At 35.9% G+C, this 21746-nt stretch overlaps 1 protein-coding gene across 1 annotated transcript in view; it reads left to right on the forward strand.

Moving 5' to 3' along the window:
- The first annotated feature begins 5291 nt into the window (after window positions 1–5291).
- The window catches only part of LOC110377730 (fatty acyl-CoA reductase wat), a 37016-nt gene continuing 20561 nt past the window's right edge, over window positions 5292–21746 (forward strand). The window contains exon 1 of the mRNA XM_064042754.1: window positions 5292–5449. The gene's annotated coding sequence lies outside the window, so the exon portion shown is untranslated. The remainder of the gene's footprint in view (window positions 5450–21746) is intronic.

A 21746-nucleotide genomic window follows, 5' to 3' on the forward strand; every position in this document is an offset into this window, starting at 1 on the left:
TTTGACCCAGAAGAAGGCGCCTGACCTACCTGCATTATGGAATATCTGCTCATCTTTCCTTACTCTGTGATTTGACCTCAATTATGTCATTGAGACTTGCAAAAAGTCATAGTGGTCTATATGTTAAGATGTCTGTGTTTAAAGTGTGAGTGTACAGGTTTGAAACCTTGGGAAAAACTTTCGGAGCTCGACGTTTCCTACCACTATTACATTCGTTTGCCATATTTTGATATTCGGGGTGGCCTAGTGGGTAAAGAACCATCCTCTCATGTATGAGTGCGTGGGTTCGATTCCAAGTCATGCAAGTACCAATGCTACTGTTCGTAGTTTGTACCTATGTACTTTCCAAGTATATTTTGGACACCAATGACTGTGTTTCGGATGGCTCGATAAACTGTAGGTCCCGGCTGTTATTTAAACATCTTTGGCAGTCGTTACGGGTAGTCAGAAGCCAGTAAGTCTGACAACCAGTCTAGCCTATTGGTATTGGGTTGCCTGGTGCCTGGGTTGAAAAGGTCAGATAGGTAGTCGCTCTTTGTAAAACACTGGTCCTCAGCTACATCCGGTTGGACTGGAAGCCGACCCCAACATAGTTGGGAAAAGGCTCGGGAGATGTTAGGAAAGTAAACAGTAACAGATAACAGAGCCATCTATCTATTCGTTGTGTGAACTAAAATGATCTATAGATCATTGGTTGTTAGTAGTTTTACCTAATGTAGACAACGTTCGGTAGATGTCGCTACCATAAAAAAATGCATAATAGCTTTGTTATGTGTGCATGGTTAAATAAATATTTTGTAAGGGAATAAATAAATAAAAGGAGGGCAATGCATTTACTCATCACAGCCAAACCAAATAACATACATCATCATCTCCCGAGCCTTTTCCCAACTATGTTGGGGTCGGCTCCCAGTCTAACCGGATGTAGCTGAGTACCAGTGCTTTACAAGGAGCGACTGCCTATCTGACCTCCTCAACTCAGTTACCCGGACAACCAAATACCCCTTGGTATTACTAGTTGTCAAACTTTCTGGCTTCTGACTACCCGTAACGACTGCCAAAGATATTTAAATAACAGCCGGGACCTACAGTTTATCGTGCTTTCCGAAACACGGAAGAACTCATTGTGAAAAGATGATCACCCATCCACGTCCGACCTCGCCAAGCGTTGCTTAACTGTAAGTCACTTTTTTGGACAATCCCGTAGAAAAATACCATGCAATGGGATAGTGGTATATTTTTTTAAGAAATTCTTTCACCGTATTTAGAAATTAATTTAAATTAACTACTAACTCTGTCTGTTGACCTCTTCAACCTATTACACGTAATATATTTAAATTGTAAATCAACATTAATGTTTAAATCATGCATGTATGTTTGTTTCAGTACGCGAAAGGTCACTTTTCGTATTTTAAACTTTGAAGTCTTTATTTCAGTAATTGAAAATGTTAAACTTTTACTTACTTAGGTTAGATATTTTGGGAATATATTGTTTACCCAACTTAACTGAAAACGGGATTTTGATTTTAGTCTTTTGTCTGTGAAAATAATTAGCTTTTATTATGTAGATACTTCCTACACCCGGATGAAAAGTAGACTATATCGTTTTTCAGGCTCATATAGGTATTATCTGTGCACCTTCTCATTAAAAAAACAGACAAACAGAGTTATTCTTACATCTATGGGTACTAATTCTACCTTTTCAAATTTGGTTTCAACCGAATCCTGAAGGAAACCACTTCCCGATCCAGGATAAAATGGAAGGAGCCCTTTATGTACCAGGGCCACGGTATCTCTTTCGAACAATCCTGCAGCCCCTACAAACTTCGGCCTTAAATGGCCCAGCAGAGTTAGCAAAAAGTACCGAAAGGGAAGTACAGCCAAATCATTTATTTCATTTAGGCTTTCATAAGTATATGTACTTATGAACGTTAAAAATACAAATAAGTTTGATTCTAGTTGCCCATTACAAAAGTAGCTTTCTATGGCGAAGAACGGGCAAAGAAACTCAATCTTTTTAAAAATAGTAGGTAATGTAATATGGTAGTAGGTAATACAGTTTGTAGTAGTTCCGTAAGAAAGTCGAGTAAAACCGCGTTAAGTATTAGGTACAGAAAACTTACTACGGATAATATTAATGAGAAAGTGCAATTGCACTTGGAAAATCCCACAGACACTTTGCCCCACCCAGTAATGAATTCAGGACCTTGCCTTGTGACCAACTTAGCAACAATGTATAATGCATTTATGGAAAACTGCAACTGGAAATCCAGAAGGAATTACAATCACGATGAGGGATTTACCTTATGTCTATGAGAATAAACACAATAATCATAGTATTTGCAATTACCAAACTATAATCATTCAGTCTGTATGCTTGCTTGAACGGTTTCATCTCAGGAAGCACTGGTAAAATTTGAAATTCTTTTCAAGTCGGTTTTGTAGATCCAGGGATTAAAACCTGCAATCCCTAAAAAATGCCTTATCTCCTACATAACCTATGAACAGAGTGAGGGTCCGTTTATACAGACCGGCTCGGAGAGCACCGGCGCGCATTTTACTTTTCACACAGACCGGAATCGGCTCCGATCGGCTGAAAGAGCATGCAATCGAAGCCAAACGTCAGCAAAACCAAGAAAAAGTACGCGATCGGAGAAGTTCGGCTTCTCTTATTATTTCACACCGAGCGCCTTCGAGCAATCTTAATGTCAAAAGCAGTGCACATGCGAACATAAACTTTACTACAAATACTAAGTACTCGATTTTTAACGTGTTAAGAATTTGCTCTCCTCTCCGAGCCGGTCTGTCTGAACGGACCCAAAAGAGCTTTGACTTTATCTTTACAACTTTGTATTGTAGATCAAAAATGACCATACAGGTAAGTAGATCTCAAGAAACGGGTAAAAATGCAGGAAATTCCTAGCTATTAAGTAATGTTTCTAAAAATATCAAGTACAAAAAAATGAAGGACTGATATCCCTTCATTTTTGGCATGTAACCAGTTTTCTCAACATTACCTTGATTTTAACTTGTAAAAGGTACCTACTCACTACCTTCTTATGTTTTTCCGCCATAGATTCTATTTTTGCGTCTTGTCCAATTGTTGTAGTAAAACTCATAAGCTACGCCTTTGTTTGAAATTCCTACCTATCCCCACGAATTAAACCTATATGCGTAAACGTTTCTTATAAATACAACATATGTAACATATTTCTATATGATGACAACTGCATGGAAACCTTGTATGTAGCTGTACTATTGTTGCAAAAAGTATATAAACACCTTGCTGTGTTATAAGGCGAAATTATGAGAGTGAAATTCTGCCACTTATGAAATTCTAAATCTCCCATTTTTTCTTACAATAATTTGACCCACAGAGTCCTCCATTAAGAAAATATTTTTTTTTGACTTTTAGGCCTAACGATATTTCAATCTTTTCACTTTCACATCGTTTAAATTTAGATCAGTTGCTTTATTAAACAAAGCGTTTGGTAGGTCGATATATACCCGTATTTTATGTTAATTTTCAGTCACTGACAAACACCAGTACCTACCTTTTCCACACCTGCTTTAGGGTGCTTCCATAAAGAAACAGGTTACCGGTACAGACAAACCTGTACGGGTCGGTACCGATCAGTGCAGGTATACCTAATATTCTAAAGAAACAGGTAACCTGTTTCTTTATAAGTGAGTCAATAGGATTGTATTGAAATATTATACCTGCACTAATCGGTACCTATCCGTACAGGTTTGTCTGTGCCGGCAACCTGTTTCTTTATGTAAGCACCCTTACCCAACATATTTGACAGAAAAGTTCAACAATATAGTAAGTTTCACATATTACCAGTTTAATACTGTACCGTGTCATATATACCGTATGTTATGTTGATCTAGAGTACTTGTCGTCACTCGCTCGTGTAGTTACCGTTCACAGGGGTTAACAACGCTTGGCGCATATTAAGTTATTTTAGACATCTACGTACGTACTTTTTACGATGTTATTTATACATAGGTACATATACTTTAGTTAAGAGTTCCTATATAGAAGTCTTTAAATTCTTGCAGAAATCTTGTCGAACATAATTGTTATTATATGTCAGGTCACTTAGTTATCGTTGAACACTGATTTATAAATAAACTAGCTTTTGCCCGCAACTTCGTTCGCGTGGAATAGTGACTACCAGCAGATTTTTGATTTGACCAATAGATGGCGCTATATGTCCGGAATAATTTTATTTTTATTTTTTTTTGTAATAAAAACTATCCTATGTCCTTTCTCAAGTTTCAAACTATGTCTGTACCAAATTTCACACAAATCGGTTCAGTAGTTTAGGCGTGAAGAAAAGACAGACAGACGAACAGAAAGACAGACAGACAGACAGACAGACAGAGTTACTTTCGCATTTATAATATTAGTTTGGATAATATTATATTGGGTATTTTTTTTTGTGGTATATGTATTGTATACCCCCAAAATTGTACATGACTTCGTTATCATTTTTTAAATCATCTTTGATATTTACCACATCAGTAAAAATGGTCGTCACAATACCATGTATCGTTATGCTTAAAAATATTTCATTTGGATCTCGCGATAGTGTGAACACAAACTCAGTTTTTATCCTTATATCTGCATAACTACATCGTCAGATTTATACAAGTCATCAAAAATTAAAAATGCGTCATGCAAAAGTAAACAAAAACAAACAAATTATAATACAATTTAGATAAATGTTTTAACTAGGTCAATTAATACCTACGTGCTTATTATTGATTGAATCATATGAAACACGGCTATAGCCGAAGGAATTAAATAATTACTATGTATATACCTACCTAATTAAAGAAAAAAAAATACATTTGGACAAAAATTAACACTTAGTTGGCAATAAAATAATGAGTTTGAAATGTTTCTAAAAGTTCAAATTATGTGGAGGCAGACTTTTTTACGATACTCTTTATAAGGCGAGAGTTTTACCTGCTTTTAATTATATGTAAATACAAGTTTATTTTAGTAACAGATTGTAAGCATATTGTTCTAAAGTTGTAGTAATCTAAAGCTTTGCTTTCTTTCTTTTTAAACCGACTTCCCAAAAAGGACAAAGTTCTCAATTAGTCGGGATCTTTTTTAAAATTATTTTTATAAGTTACCTTATACTGTCTATTTAAATTAATTTATTTATTTGTTGTTTTTCTTATTGAATAAAAATAACTTGACTGAAAAAAAAATTATATAAAATATTTTTTTCTTAATACTTCTTCAACAGTGCAGCGCCCCTGGCTTTTATTCTATAATCCTTATTCGGTTGTCAACATAGCAAGTACGACAGTCACTAGCCATCCTTCAAGGCGCGAAGACGTGTTTGTTATTATTATTTATTATTAATAATTAATAACCGTGATAATAACACGTTGACACTTCGAAAAGTTGTGAAAGAAAATTCGTAAGGTAAGATTTTTTTTTTATTTATTTTTTTACGAAAATTCCAGATGGGTACTCAATTTTTTTTTACATTTTGACAGTGTCTGTCAGTCTTACAAACAATGGTATTTTCCCTTGAAAACTGAAAGCTGTCAACTGCACAAAAAAATTGGTACCCCTTTAAATCTAATTAATATTTTATTTTCAATTAATGTAAATATTTTATGAATAAATAAACTGTGTAATAAGTTAAAAAAAATAAAAATAATATTTGACAGTTACTTTTGACTAGTACTTAGTTAAATATGTATTTCTAATTCTATGAAAGTGTAAGAAATGATGACAACCTTATTTATATTGTATTATTGTTTTCGTTAATTTAAAAAAAATCTTAGGTATGATATGTCAAACGTTAAATAACGATAAATATTTTACATTAATTTAAAATTAAAACAATTGCCAAAGGGTTTCTATTTACAATACCTGAAAATGTAAATTAAATTACCTACCAACAGTATTTTTATTCATAAAAAAAGTCGTGGTGGCCTAGTGGGCAAAGAACCAACCTCTCGAGTATGAGGGCGCGGGTTCGATCCCAGGTCAGGCAAGTACCAATGCAACTTTTCTAAGTTTGTATGTACTTTCTAAGTATATCTTAGACACCAATGACTGTGTTTCGGATGGCACGTTAAACTGTAGGTCCCGGCTGTCATTGAACATCCTTGGCAGTCGTTACGGGTAGTCAGAAGCCAGTAAGTCTGACACCAGTCTAACCAAGGGGTATCGGGTTGCCCGGGTAACTGGGTTGAGGAGGTCAGATAGGCAGTCGCTTCTTGTAAAGCACTGGTACTCAGCTGAATCCGGTTAGACTGGAAGCCGACCCCAACATAGTTTGGGAAAAAGGCTCGGAGGATGGATGAGTATTTTTATTCATAGGTAGGTATATATGAATATTGCATATTAAGGTAGGTACCAACTAAAACGAAAACACATAAGTACATATACATATGTACTACCAACTACGAAACTGCAGCTCATATTAAGAAAACTGTCCTCATGTAATTTTCCATTTAAATTTTTGTAAGAAAGACGAACATACATACATAGTTATAATCGCAAGTTACTTATTTTAAAAAACTAGCTGTTTCACCCGGTTACACCAGAATAGCTACTGAGAAAGCTACTTCATTTTGATTTGATTTACCCATACAAAGTGTTTTTTTCCAAAATCGCCAACCAATACAGTGGTCGATTTTATTTCACAACCACCAAAATTTCTTTATGAATACTACTTCAGCATAAATTACCTATGAAGGTGAAAGGCCAAGTGTCATACATTTGGAAAAATAATTTCAGTGTTTAGTTTAGCCCATTCAGGAAAGCTATAGATAAGGTACTTTTTAACCAAGTGCACGGAGTAGTTCCCCCTGTTAGTGAACCTATCCTTTCATATTTTATGGAATCATGATAGGAATATAGGTAATTATGTAATCTGTTTCATACTAGCTCTTTCCTGCAGGTGCGCTTAAATTATAATGAAAGATGCACCTGGTTTTAAATCCTTTGTCCTTCTCAATGATAATGCAAATTTCATGCAAATCGATTCAGCAGTTCAGCCATGAAAGTGTAACAAACAAATATACAATACTACTTTCGCATTGTTATTAACGTTTTATGGAAATAAAGTGCTTTTAGGGTTCCGTAACCAAAGGGTAAAACGGGACCCTATTGCTAAGACTTCGTTGTCTGAAAGTCACCAGGCTGTATCTCATGAACCGTGATAGTTAGAGCGTTGAAATTTTCACAGATGATGTATTATTGTTGCTGCTATAACAACAAATACTAAAAACTAAAATTTAAGAAATATTTTAGAGGGCTCCCATACAACAATAGTGTTTTTTTGACGTTTAATTCTTTTAATGTCAAACCTACATGGTACGGAACCTTTTTTGCGGGTGAATCTGACTCGGACTTGGCCTGTTTTTATAAATCATTATGCCTTCATCGTATAGGTAATATTACCTTCCGATATAATTTAAATACAATACAAATTCTTTTAATTCAAGTAAATAAAATGCGAGTGCGTTAATAATTAACCTGTGTAAGAATAAGTAAATAATTATTCAATTATACAGTTAATTTATTTAAATTAATATAAATTGACAACTGTATGTTACAAAGAAAGACTTTAAACACTACATTTTCAATAGCAAACACGTAAAATTGGTGCGTCCCGGCTGTCATTTGAACATCCTTGGCAGTCGTTACGGGTAGTCAGAAGCCAGGAAATCTGACAATCAGTGATACCAAGGGGTATTGGGTTGCCTGGATAACTGGGTTGAGGAGATCAGATAGGCAGTCGTTCTATGTAAAACACTGGTACTCAGTTGCATTCCGTTAGACTGGTAGCCGACCCCAACATAGTTAAGGAAAGTCTAAGCTCAACCCGGGCAACCTGGTAAGACTGGTCAAATCTGTCTTAAAACTACCCGTGACTGCCAAAGATGTACAAATGACAACCGGGAATTTTCTGAGGTACGGGAGATCTTCGATACTACATAAATAGATCATCTTTAGAATAACTTAACCTTAACCTTAGGTAGGTATTTGTAACTTGTAACTGAAATCTCGGGAAATAAGTAACATACCTACCTATGTGAAAAACTTCCATTAGGGTTCAATTCAAAGTAAAAAATGTTTTTTGAAAACGTAGGTATTTCCATATATATTTCACTTCTTCGTTTCGTTTGTATGCGTAATATGCATAGACGCTGACATTCGGCGACTGCCAGTCAGGTTGCATCTACACGGTGCAAGTAGCTTGCGCATGTTGAGTGAGGCACATGCGCAGGTTACATGCATTTTAAAAACGGGTCCAGCGACTCGCGCATGTACCAAAGCAAAATACCCACCCGCGTGCTCTTCTCACTTGCGCATGTTAACTTGCTCCAGCTACATGCACCGTGTAGACACCATAAGCACATAAGCACATAACTGGTTGCTAGGTTACAAACAAGTTATCGATATGAACTCCCGGCAACCTAGGATGAACTGAATGACGTACATAAGCAGGTTTTCTATATTAAATTAAATACTAAGTAGGTACGGTTAGTATTCAAACAAGGTTCCAATAACGGTTTTTAATATTAGGTGTGTCTGAAAACCGTAATCATAAGTAGTACCTATGTATTGTAAAATAAAAATCATGACAAAGTTCTCCGTTGAGTATGTCTGTTCGCGATAGACTCTAAAACTGCTAAAGTGATTTTCAAGCGATTTCCACCAATAGATAGAAGGGTTTATGGAGAAGGTTCGCTATTTTTTTGTTAAAATTGTGTTTTTAAGTATTTTTGAACAGGCCAATCTTGCTCTTTCAGTGTTAGATAACCCATTTATCGATGTAGGTTATTTTATTCGGGTGAACGAAGTAGTTAAAGAATTTTAATTCTATTGATAATTTTACATGAATTAGACAGCATACTGTTTGTTCTTTGACAAATAGGCATAACTACTTTTTTTCATAAATGAAAGCTAGATACAGTTAGGGTCCAAAGGTGATAGGTGAATAACGGAGTTACTTACTGATTGAATTATTAATTACCTATGCAAAAAAGTTAGAACTGATTTCGGACCTACATAATCTACACAATACATATAATACTTATCTTAAAGCTAAAAGAGTTTGAATGTTTGAACGCTTAATCTCAGGACTACTCTTCCGATTTGAAAAATTAGTTCAATATTAGATAGCCCATTTTTTATTGAGGAAGGCTTAATAAATATTAACTCATAACAGACGAACTCATACCTAACGCCATATGGTCACCCATCTGCAGACCGACCTCAGCAAGTGTTGCTTAACCTATCATAGGTGTAATATTTTCCCATGAAAACAAGAAACCTTTGTTTTACCAGTAGATAAACTCGTTAATCAACAATAAATTATCTATAAAGAAAAGCCAGTTCATGGGGTTTTCCGATAGTTGATCAAGGGTAGTTTCCAGGGTCGAAATAATGAAATAATATTTAGTCCGCTTTTTAGATAATCAAAAAATATTGGATACGTATTTTTTCTTTTTTTAATTAAACATAAAATGACAAAGATTAGGATTACACTTCAAAAATTAGGAGTGGGGGCCTTTTACGTCACAGTGTCCTGAAAATTGTAGCAACTTGTGACGTCACACTCAACTTTAACACGCTATATCTTAACAAGTTCTGATCCAATTTAAAAAAGAAAAAATACGTATCGCTTAATTTTGGACAATCTACAAGACGGACTAATTATTATTTTTTAGGAAACTAGCCTATTGCTTTGGTAAATCCCATTGTGACAGTAATTTACGTCATTAATCCATTAAGTTATAGTTACAATAATGTTTATAGTCATCATTTAGACTTTACTATGTAACTTAATAAGCCTTGGTCAAAATAAAGGTCATTTTTTCTTAAAACAACTGACTTTACTATAAAAATTGAACGTGAAAATTCGTATGGTGTGACCAGTTTTTGACGTGACAACGTCTTATAAATTGGTTTGCCGGGTGACACTTCAAGAAACTGCGTTACGCTCCGCTCACGCTATGCGCTCACAATGAGAGCGAGTGAGAGGCACGCGTCCCTTCCACTCGAGCACAGTTAGCCCGCCTAAGAGCGAGAGAGACAGAGCGAGAGAGACTCAAAGTCGTTGTCACGTAAAACTTTCGCCCGTATACCGACTTTACAGGCAACCAATTTTGATGCAGTTGACAATTCTGACAGTCACTACAAAAAATGCTATTGGATCTTGAAAATTGACAGCTGTCAACTGCATAAAACATTCGGTTCCATTATAAACAGTTGTTGTAGAAGCTAGTAAGTCTGACACCAGTCTAACCAAGGGGTATTGGGTTGCCCGGGTAACTGGGTTGAGGGGGTCAGATAGGGCAGTCGCTTCTTGTAAAGCACTGGTACTCAGCTGCATCCGGTTGGACTGGAAGCCGACCCCAACATAGTTGGGAAAAAGGCTCGGAGGATGGTATTAACAGTTGTTTTAAGAAAACTGACGTTTATGTTGTCGGCCATAGTATCTCAAAGTCGAAATAAAACAATAGAAAGTTCGAGAATACATTGTTTACCTCTAACGTGACAGAGAGCAAAAAATAAAGAAATCATCAAAAGATTTTTTAAGTTATTTATGCTAACACTTACTACTATAAAATTTATTTGTTTGTATGCTTGGGCGTGATTCAGTTTATCAGGTAGGTAAACTGGACCGATTGAAAAAATATTTCAGTATTCATCATCATCTCCTACCTATGTTAGGGTCGGCTTCCAGTCTAGCTGGATTCAGCTGATTACCAGTGAGAAAAAATATATCAGTGTTAAATAGCCCATTTATCGAAGAAGGCTATAGGCAACTTTTTATCCAGTTGCGCGGAAAATTTCCATAGGACGTGGATAAAATCGCTGACGGAAAATAGTCTAAAAATAATATATAGTAAACAGTTATGTAACACAAACATGATATACCTATATGTATAAAAAAAATAAAATGATTTGTCAAAGTATTAACATAAAAATAGATGTCCGTTATAAAATATGTATTATTTATAATACCTACTCAGTCAGTTAAGTTATTAATAAACTATTAATATTACAGTTAAAATATTTATCGAAGTTTATAAGTTACTAGCCGTTCACCCGCGTCCCGTGGGAACTACTACCCTTACGGGATGAAATATAGCCTATGTTACTCAGGAAGAGTGTAGCTTTTCAACAGTGAAAGAATTTTTCAAATCGTTTCAGTTGGTTGGAGTTTTTAGGGTACAAACAAACAAATAAATATTTACATATTATATTAGTATTGGTTATAAAAAATACGTCAGTTTATTTTTGTTTATTAACAGATTTTACTAGAATGGTCAAAAGGAAGCTATGTTTTGTCCTTCGAACTTTTAATTCCTTTTACATCTAAATATGGAAACTGATTGTTTTTTTTATTATTTTGTTTATTGATTATTTTTCTTTAGATATATTTAGAGTACCCATAAGTTTAAAAAAAATATTTTTTATGAATCATTTATTATGAATACAATCAAAGATTTTAGTAGATCTGAAACTGGCCAAATACCTTACCTGATTATTATTTTTGGATTTTGAAAGGAAATCATGTTTTGTCCTTCGAACCTTATTTTTTTCTTTGATTTTGTATATCGATAGGTATATTTGTTTTCTGATTATTTGCTATAACAATACTTAAGTCTTTTTATGAGTTAGTTTACCCTTACCCTTTAGTTAGAGTGGAAGCCGACCCCAACATAGTTGGGAAAAGACTATAATAGGCAGATAAGTCAAGGTCAATGTCATGACGACCTCGATGGCGCAATGGTCACCATACCGGACTGCCGAACCTGAGGTCCCGGGTCGATTCCCGGTTCAGTCGACATTTGTGTGATGAGCATGCTTGTTGACCGTGGTCTGGATGTTACAATATGTATATGTGTAGCTATATGTAGTTTATCAGTTGTGTTAGCACCCATAACACAAGTTAATTAATAACTTAGCATGGGGCTAACCGACCGTGTGTGAAAAGGTGTCCCGACATTATTTCCGCTCCTATTCTTTGAAGTCGGTAAAGATGACACATAATGATGTGGGTGGGCTTAAGACAGTTAACAGTTAACTATGAATTACTTATTATTATTCTCAAGGTTAATGGTCTATTTATTATGTTATTATTTAACTAGCTTCTGACTGCGATTTCGTCTGCACTACTTTAAAAAAATGCCCTCCAGTACTATACAATTGGTTAATTTTTGTTACATACCTTTCTTAGTACAATATTACTTACAAATGCGAAAGTTACTCTGTCTTTCTATCACTCTTTCACGCCAAAACTACTGGACCGATTTAAATGAAATTTGGTACACAGATAGTCTAGAGTCCGATATGGGAAATAGCTACTTTTATATAGATACATGATATACTTCTATAATACCATTACAATTAACTTCTAGTTAAATATGGTAAGTTTCCTTAACCGGCCTAGCACGTCCTTTGTAACTGACCTTGCCTAAGGTCTAGTACATAATCACTACATAATATACTAGTCATTCGTTGCAGTTTCACCCGTATCCCGTGGGAACTACTGCCCGTACCGGGATAAAATATAGCCTATGTTAATCGGGAAGAGTGTAGCTTTCCAATAGTGAGAGAATTTTTCAAATCAGTTTGGTAGTTTCGGAGCCTTTACGGTATCTACATGCAAACAAACAAGAAGCATTTTTTTTAGGTACTCTTTATTATAATTAAGATTTACTTACTAGCACAGTTTCACCCGTATTTCAAACTTCGCACACCTGGGTAAAAAGTAGCCTATAACCTTCCTCGATAAATAGGCTATCCATCACTGTGAGAATTTTCCAAATCAGCTCAGTAGTTGCTAAGATTGGCGCGTTACAACAAACAAAAGAACTCTTCAGCTTTATAATATACTTAAGTAAAGATACAAATGTAGTTACTTTATATATTAACTGTCTGTTTGTCCTTGGTAATAAAAATCTTGTATAAAATGTACGAGTGAAATCTACAGTTAGCAAATTATCCTTGTATACAACATATAGTTAATATTATTTTTGTGTAAGTGCATATAAAAAAGTAGTTTAATGCTTTGTCATTGTAAACAAACACAAATCTGAGGACATTTTGATGCAATTGTCATTATATATGACTGTGAATTGTATGCAATGTCAAATGTTAAAAACGTGACGGCGTTTGAGACTTTTTTTACTAGCCGTTTTACCGCGGTTTCATCCGCGTCCCGTGGGAACTACTGCCCGTACCGGTATAAAATATAGCCTATGTTACTCGGGAAGAGTGTAGCTTTCTGACAGTGAAAGAATTTTTCAATTTAGTAATTTTCGGTTTAGTAGTTTCGGAGCCTTTAGGGTGCAAAGAAACAAAGATAAAATATGTCCGCTTTTATTATATTCGTGCAATTTTTTCATATCAGTTTCCAACCGCGTTCTGAGGGACCTACTTCCCGCACAAGGATAAAACGTAGCATATGTTTATTCTGATATATAAGCTACATTGCTGTCAGATTTCATCAACATCCACTCATTAGTTTTTGCTTGAAAGAGTAATGAAACTACGTAGGTACTTACATCGTTACAAACTTTCGCGATATTGTCGGCCACAGCAGCTATTCTCGTGTAAGGAGATCAGTCAGCGGCGCAGGACATACCTATTACCTATAGTGCACAAACATTTGCTTGGACACAGGTGCACTCACTATTCCTTCACTCTCATAGCGCGATGGGACGTCAATCCGACACCACCGGAGAGAGATCACACGCTTCTCTTAATACTGATGATGATCTTAATTATGAGCCCGAATAAACTGTTAGCCGACCTAAAGTTTGTTATAATCATCGGCAAGGATATTGAGCCCTGACCTTCACCTGCGCAGAAGCGATTTATTGGTTTATTGCCTTATGTGTACAGTGCGCAAAGCGATCCCCACTCTTCCGCCGAGAGCTCTATATCCGTGCCGATACGTACTCGAAGTTGTGACCATTAGAATTTTCTAGTAGATTATCAGAAAACAGCTAACGTGTCAACACACTCGGTCAATGTCATTAGTTTAGCGTTAAGAAGGTACGAAGGTCAAAAACCGTGTATTTTTGATCGTTTGTTTACATATTTTTTTTCGCTGACTTTACCATATGATCAGTATTTGTCATCAACGCAATAAAAAAATGGAGGAAGTTCTAGAGTTTGCTCGCGAAGTAAAAATATGTTTTTATGAAATGTTTATTTTAGGCAGTTGGCATTTGTTTTCTTGTATGTTATTCGTGATTTGAAGGGGTATCGAGTTGCCCGGGTAACTGGGTTGAGGAGGTCAGATAGGCAGTTGTTTCTTGTAAAGTATACTCAGCTGCATCTAGTTAGACTGGAAGCCGACCCCAACATATTCGGGTAAAGGCTAGACAGATGATGATGATACTTGAAAGTGCTTATGTACCTATTATATGGCTAGAATCGCGAAGAACGGCTATATTTACATAAAAAATATTGACGGTGCAAATGTACTGTCAAGGCAAGAAAACATTAATCTATTACGGCTCATTGAAATTGCATACACGTCGAGTTCAATGACCTTGTGATGTCACTTAATAGTTTTTATATAAGCCCCGTACCTATATGCATGGATTTGAGAATAAGAAAGTACGCACTGTTTGTATTGTTTTTTTTTTAAGTGATAATGAGCAAAAAAAGATTTTGCAAAAAAACTTAAACCGCATTAAAATAGGTTCACCCATAATGCATGTGATTATCGCGCTCAAACATACAGGTCAAATCGAGAACCTCACCTCCTTTTTTTAGAAATCGGTAAAAAAAAAGTTTTTAACTCACAGATAATTGAAAGTAAGTAAGTAGCTTATTAATCTCATTCCATCAAAATCCCTTAAGACGACGAATTGGTCAACAATAATTCCATAACCGGCACGCGCACCTAAGGCGCCAAAAGGGGTCGGAGCGTCTGAGCGGAGCGATAATAACAATACGCGCGCTAGCTTATAACTAAAAGTCGTAAGCGACAAAATGGTTTTGTAATTTTATTATTTAGAAATGATAATTTGATAAAAAATCCTTCTACAATTTTAAAGAGTATGTATATACTCAACTACTAAAAAAGTTAAGAGGCTTAAATCGGTCCCGTTTGCCCATAATATGTGAATCTCTTTTTAAAAAGAGGTATGTTTGATATATTTTTCTCTGTTATAAAAGTTACCTAATCATGTTTTGAAGTCTAACAAAATAAGGTTTATATCATGAACTTTCAGGTAACCAAGTTGTATTTTGATCCGTTCTGTATTTACTGAGAAAAATTGACATCCTTGGCGCCGAAAATTCCAATTCGTCCTCTTAATATTATCCTACAGAAGAAAAAACATTATGACCTACCTCGTTAAACTGGTACAAAAACCAGCCTGTCATATTGTCATAAAAAAAATATAAAACATAAGTATAAAAACCTTTGTTCACAACGCAATGGAAAATACGTAGAGTTACGCGACTGGACTGTGTAATTATCTAGCTAGATATATTGACAAAGGAAATTAACTGTAACTTATATATGTATGATTAGTAAGTAAATAGACATGTTTTTAAAGTAAATACGAGTGTAGGTAAGTAACTAACTTGGATACGTGGTTTCATTTGAAATTAACGAGTCTTTCTCGTTGGATCAAACTTTGATACCATTTTAATATTTAAGGCATTGGATCCTACTACAAATAATTATTTTGTATCTGGTTGGCTTACACATTTCAAAAAGTCGTGTTGTCCTAGTGGGCAAAGAACCAACCTCTCGAGTATGAGGATGTCATTGAACATCCCTAGCAGTCGTTACGGGTAGTCAGAAGCCAGTAAGTCTGACACCAGTCTAACCAAGAGGTATTGGGTGGCCCGGCCAACTGGGTTGAGGGGGTCAGATAGGGCAGTCGCTCCTTGTAAAGCACTGGTACTCAGCTGCATCCAGTTAGACTGGAAGCCGACCCCAACATAGTTGGGAAAAAGGCTCGGAGGATGGATGATATGTATGATTAGTAAGTAAATATAGGTTCATGTTTTTGAGTTATGCCCGATTCGTCATTTTAGTGATTTGGCATCCATAAAAAACGTGTCCCAGTTGGTCATTCAATAAAATATTTTATTTTGCTTAGTCCCAATTGGTCATCCGTACTTTATTTTGTAAAAAGTACTGTCAACAAGATAAGCTTTACAATATTGTAATATGTTTTTTTTTTATTTATTTTGGTTATGTTTTTTCCGAACATGGCAAGACGCTATTAATAAAATCGCGATTTCAACGGCGTCACACACCGCACGGCCAAAACCAAAATACCAGGATCGCATAAATCAGATGAGTAATATACCAATCAACGAGTGTCCATGGAACTGCCCACCGTGTACTAGGACCGCATAACTTACAAGAGTATAGCAGTCAAGAGTGTCAGGATTTTACGTTTTTTTCCTTATTGTAGATAAACATACCAATTTACACCATCATTCATCATTTTTATGTATACAATCTCTTTTCTAGTTATGGGCCCCTGGTACTTTTATTACCGGCACAAAAAGTATCGAGTCACATTTTCGGGTTTATAAAATGCCCATGTTGTCTGCACCTGTGTTTTAATGTAAATTTTATTATATTTATATGAGAGCTATACCTTTACCTACATCGAAGTTTTTCATTTAAAATTTCTTCTAACACTTTTATTTCTGATGGTACTCTGATACGTGAAATTTTATGCGGGTGACGAATCGGAACTCAAATTTTAAATATTAAATTATTTATTTTGCTCGAATGACCAATTGGGATTTGATGTATGGAAAATATAGTTGGTGACCAATCGGTACTAATGACAAATTGGGAATAACTCATGTTTTTCAAGGAAATACTAGTGTAACTAGATTGGGCACGCGGTTTTACTTGAAATTAACGAGTCCTTCTTATTGGATCAAACTTTGATCCAATTTTGATAAAATATCCTGATAATCCTGATATGTAGGTATAACTACCTACAAGTTGATCTGTTTTAAAATACCAGGAAGATTTACTTTTTTATTGTTTTTTTATACCTCCTTTTATTATATTAAAGTTACTTACGTAAATTGTATAAAAATCTTATTTTATATCCTTATTGTTTTTACAGAACTAGTTAGACTTTGTTTTATTTTAACTTAGGGTATTATTTCCTTATCTTCAAGTTGGTTAAAGTTTCAATTCATGTAATATGTGGACGTATTTATCATTCATTTTCATTTATTGTGTCCCTTTTGTGGTATGAAGTGAGGCGCGGGGGCGGGGTAAAGCGGTGAATGGCCCGCAGTGCATCGCGTCATAGCCGTCACTCGGGATTGGTTCTTTGCTAATAAATCACTTCTGCGCAGATGAAGGTCAGCGCTCAAGATTCGTGCCGATGATTATAATGATTTATGAGCCCGATCAAACTATCGGCCGAATAAAATTTCCACTGTGAAGGGACTCTAAAGTGTTGATCATGATTTTTTATGTATTATATAAAGAGGAAAGGGTCAAAGAAACAATTGATAGATTGTGTGAAAGCCAATATACCTAGAAATTATGTTAATTGTGAGATGACGTCAGATAGTAAGCACTGGTATTAAGCTGCATCCGGTAAGACTGGAAGCCGACCCCAACATAGTTCGGAAAAGGCTAGACAGATGATACTATAAAGAACAATAAACAAACAAAATATCTATAAAATCTACTTCCTATTTATAAAATCAAGCATTCTTTAACCTACGTGATGTTCTAGCCTACTAGATTGCCAAGTAATCAGTAATAATTGAGAACACACATTCCTACGTACTTAATTAGATAATTATTAGTTTGCTGACTTTCAAGGTATTTCCAAGTAATTTTCATGTTGTTGATAAAATCTATTGTAGGATTTATCTGGCAGCATCAACTGCCATTTTTTTTAACGACGTCAAAAATCATCAAATGACTCCTCCCGCTGTGGGTTACGCGCGGTGAGGGAGTGTCAGACTCTTACTGACTAAAAACCGTCGTGTTCCGTCGTAGGCCTTTTATGTACCAGGACCGCGGTAACTCTTTCGAATAATTCTGCAGCCCCGGCAGACCTTGGCCCTGTTGGGCCCCGCTGGGATCATTGTCTGTTCTTATCCCAGTTTTATATGGGGTCGGAGCATGTTTTCTCCTTCCATACTCTTCTCTCTGCCGTCATCTCACAAGTAACATTCTTTCTAGCCATGTCGAATTAACACGTTTTTATAGATCGTATAATAAAATTAAAGTTTGTTGATTTGCAATTGTGCAATATTCAAAGACGCAACTATACTAATGATTCTCGACTCAAATCAACAATAACATTGGTAGGTATGCATTTTTTTTAATTTTCATTTACTAAAATCCGTCAGTGTCACCCGGCCGTATTTAAAAGTAGGCGCGTGTGTTACTGGCCTTAAAACTGCGCTGCAAACTCACACTTGATAAACGCAAACACAAAGATCATTCGTAACTTTCATTTATAAAATTGGGTTAATTCAGAAATGCTATCAAGTTCATCGTCATCCTCCGAGCCCTTTCCAACTATGTTGGGGTCGGCTTCCAGTCTAACCGGATTCAGCTGAGTACCAGCGCTTTACAAGAAGCGACTGTCTATCTGACCTCCTCAACCCAGTTACCCGGGCAACCCGATACCCCTTGGTTAGACTATGCTATCAAGTTACAAGTGCAAAAAAAACAGCACTTAAGTACCAGCTATTTTCCGCATTGTATATTAACGAATGTCAAAGTTACATACAAGTATACAGTTTTAATTTCAGATTATAGTACCACCTTATGTCACTATGTAAATATAAACAAAAGAAATATGCATAAGCACATAATACGGTTTCACACTTCTATGTTAAATACAAAGCCACGTATATACAGATCTCTATATAAATATCTATGTATACAGATAAGGCATCACAGGCAAATACTCATATGCTATCTTTCTATACTGATAAATATAATTGGAGTGTCTGTCTGTAGTATTGAAATAATAGCATTTTAACCGACTTCCCAAAAACAAAAAAGATACTCCTTATCTTTATTCGGATGTTTTATTAAGGCTGTTAGGATGTTTAGATACCTACATGATACCTGTACTAAAGCAACATTTAATTTTAAAATTTTGTCTGTCTGTCAGTTTGTTCTAAGTAGTCTCTGAAATGGCTCTACCATATTTGACGGAAGGGTCACTGTCAGATATGAGATAGGTGATGTAACAGGGTGCAACTTAGGCTACCTTTTATCCTTGTGCGCGAAGTCTGTTTGAAAGCGAGCGAAACCGCGGGGAATCGCTGGTAGTAAATGTAAACAATATCACTTAAGTGGAACTGGTTTTTAATCAAGATTTACTTGTAAGGGCTTGTTACACCACCATTAACTTTTACGTCATAGGTAAATAAAAAACTTTTGCATAACGCTGGGAAATGTCAAAAGAATTACAGATACAATCTGGATTTCAATAAAAACATCATCTGCGTGCTTAGCCTTTTCCCAACTATGTTGGGGTCGGCTTCCAGTCTAACCGCACGCAGCTAAGTATCAGTGTTTTACAAGAGCTACGGCCTATCTGATCTCCTCAACCCAGTTACCCGGACAACCCAATACCCCTTGGTAAGACTGGTTGTCAAACTTACTGGCTTCTGACTACCCGTAACGACTGCAAAAGATGTTCAAATGACAGCTGGGACCTAAAGTTTATCGTGCCATCCGAAACATGGAAGAACTCGATATGACAAGACGGTCACCCATCCACGAACCATCCATTTATTTTATCTTATCTTACCAAGTAAAAAATATGTAGAATGCACTAAAAATGCCTACATATTATATTCAAGCCTTGAAAAGCCATTTTTATTTTGAAAGTATATGTCCAAGGCTTTCGATTGTGGTACTAAAGGACGGGACTATTTTGAAATCTCAGTTTAAAGCAGTTTTTCGGGTTGGTTGTTTCGACAATACTTAATTATTATTACGTATTTAGTGAAAGTTTGTTTACAAAAACGTACTTAATACATTTTATAAATGGCTGTTGTCGACTTGTGTAAAATAAGTTTAAGGTACTTTTATGAAGAGTCGTGGTGGCTTAGTGGGTAAAGAACCAACCTCTCAAGTAAGTATGTACATAGGTTGGATTCCATGTCAGGCAAGTACCAATGCAACTTTTCAAAGTTTGCATGTATGTACTTTCTAAGTATATCTTAGACACCAACGACTGTGTTTCGGATGGCAAGTTAAACTGTAGGTCCCGGCTGTCATTGAACATCCTTGACAGTCGTTACGGGTAGTCAGAAGCCAGTAAGTCTGACACCAGTCTAACCAAGGGGTATTGGGTTGCCCGGGTAACTGGGTGGAGGAGATTGGATAGGCATTCGCTCCTGGTGGCATACTGGTACTCAGCTGGATTCATGTTAGACTGGACGCCGACCCCAACATAGTTGAGAAAAGCCTCGGGATTTCGGGGTATATATGAGGAATTCGGGTATAAAAAAATAACACAAAAATGTAGTCGAATACTTTATTATTTGCTCTAAATTAGTTTATGTACAACAAAGAAATATTAACAACTAAATTAAACAGAAAAAATATTAATAAATTTTTTGGTCCTTTGTAGAGTGAATTATGAATACTGCTGTTTTTCAGCGTACTTTGCAAAACCTATTTTTGATTTTAATTCATGGGCAGTAGTTTACACAGGACGGTACAAAAAACGTATGTCACTTAAAGTTTTAGGTGTCACTTAACCGTTTTTGAAATGAAAACTTACAATAGGTGTCCCTTATTTTGGTTAAGGGGACACTTAAATTTTAAGGGCTAGGTGAAAGCTGGTGAAAGGGCCATAAGTCTATTGAACTTCGTAGAAAAATATGTCCCATTCAATGCCATCTTGAATTTCCACTGGTAAAAACCATTCGTAGTAATTATATTCGAAGATTTCTCCGCTATAGTTGTGGACTATTCTAGCGAAACATAGGGCGAATTTGTAGGCCTGGTATCTAACCATATCACTAACAGCCGAAGTCGCTCTTATGTAGACGCAGTTCGGTCTTCTGATATCATCCGTTACGTTAAGATGGCCCTGAAAAATACAAGATTTTTTGAATGATCTTTTTATGGAAAAAAATTTCGTATTAGTTACATAACTTATAACTCCATTTTAGCTGAAAATTAGAGAGGAGCTTAGACCCGGGAGAAGAGCATAGAATAGTTTTTGTTAGCTCTTATCTCGGGACGAGGGTGAAACCGGGGGTGGAAGGCTTTAGGTATATTAGAAGGCTTTAAGTGTGACAAATAATATGTTAAAGACCTCGTCAAAATCGGCTCTGCCAATCATGAGGTACCTAATGGGGCACAAACATGCATACATATAGGTAAACTAGTTTGCCGTCCCATCGCGCTATGAGAGTGAAGGAATAGTGAGTGCACCTGTGTCCAAGCACATGTGCGTGCACTATACATAATATGTCCTGCGCAGTGAGCTAATCTCCTTATGTGAGAACAGTCGCCTTGCCCGAAATTGGCCTTCGACGTCTTATATTATTAGTGTTCAAATTACCCGAACAATGATCGCTCCCTGAATTTCGTCTGCCGTATAATGGTCATGTAGAAACAGCTTTTTGTAACGAGTCGTACATTTTCCAAAGTAGTATTCACTATGGACATTATCTGAAAAAAATTAACAGTTTAAAAAACTAAAAAATACACTAGCCATGTATTGTCATCAGAACT

The sequence above is a fragment of the Helicoverpa armigera genome, chromosome 29 (genome assembly GCF_030705265.1).
Source record: "Helicoverpa armigera isolate CAAS_96S chromosome 29, ASM3070526v1, whole genome shotgun sequence".
Lineage (NCBI taxonomy): Eukaryota > Metazoa > Arthropoda > Insecta > Lepidoptera > Noctuidae > Helicoverpa > Helicoverpa armigera.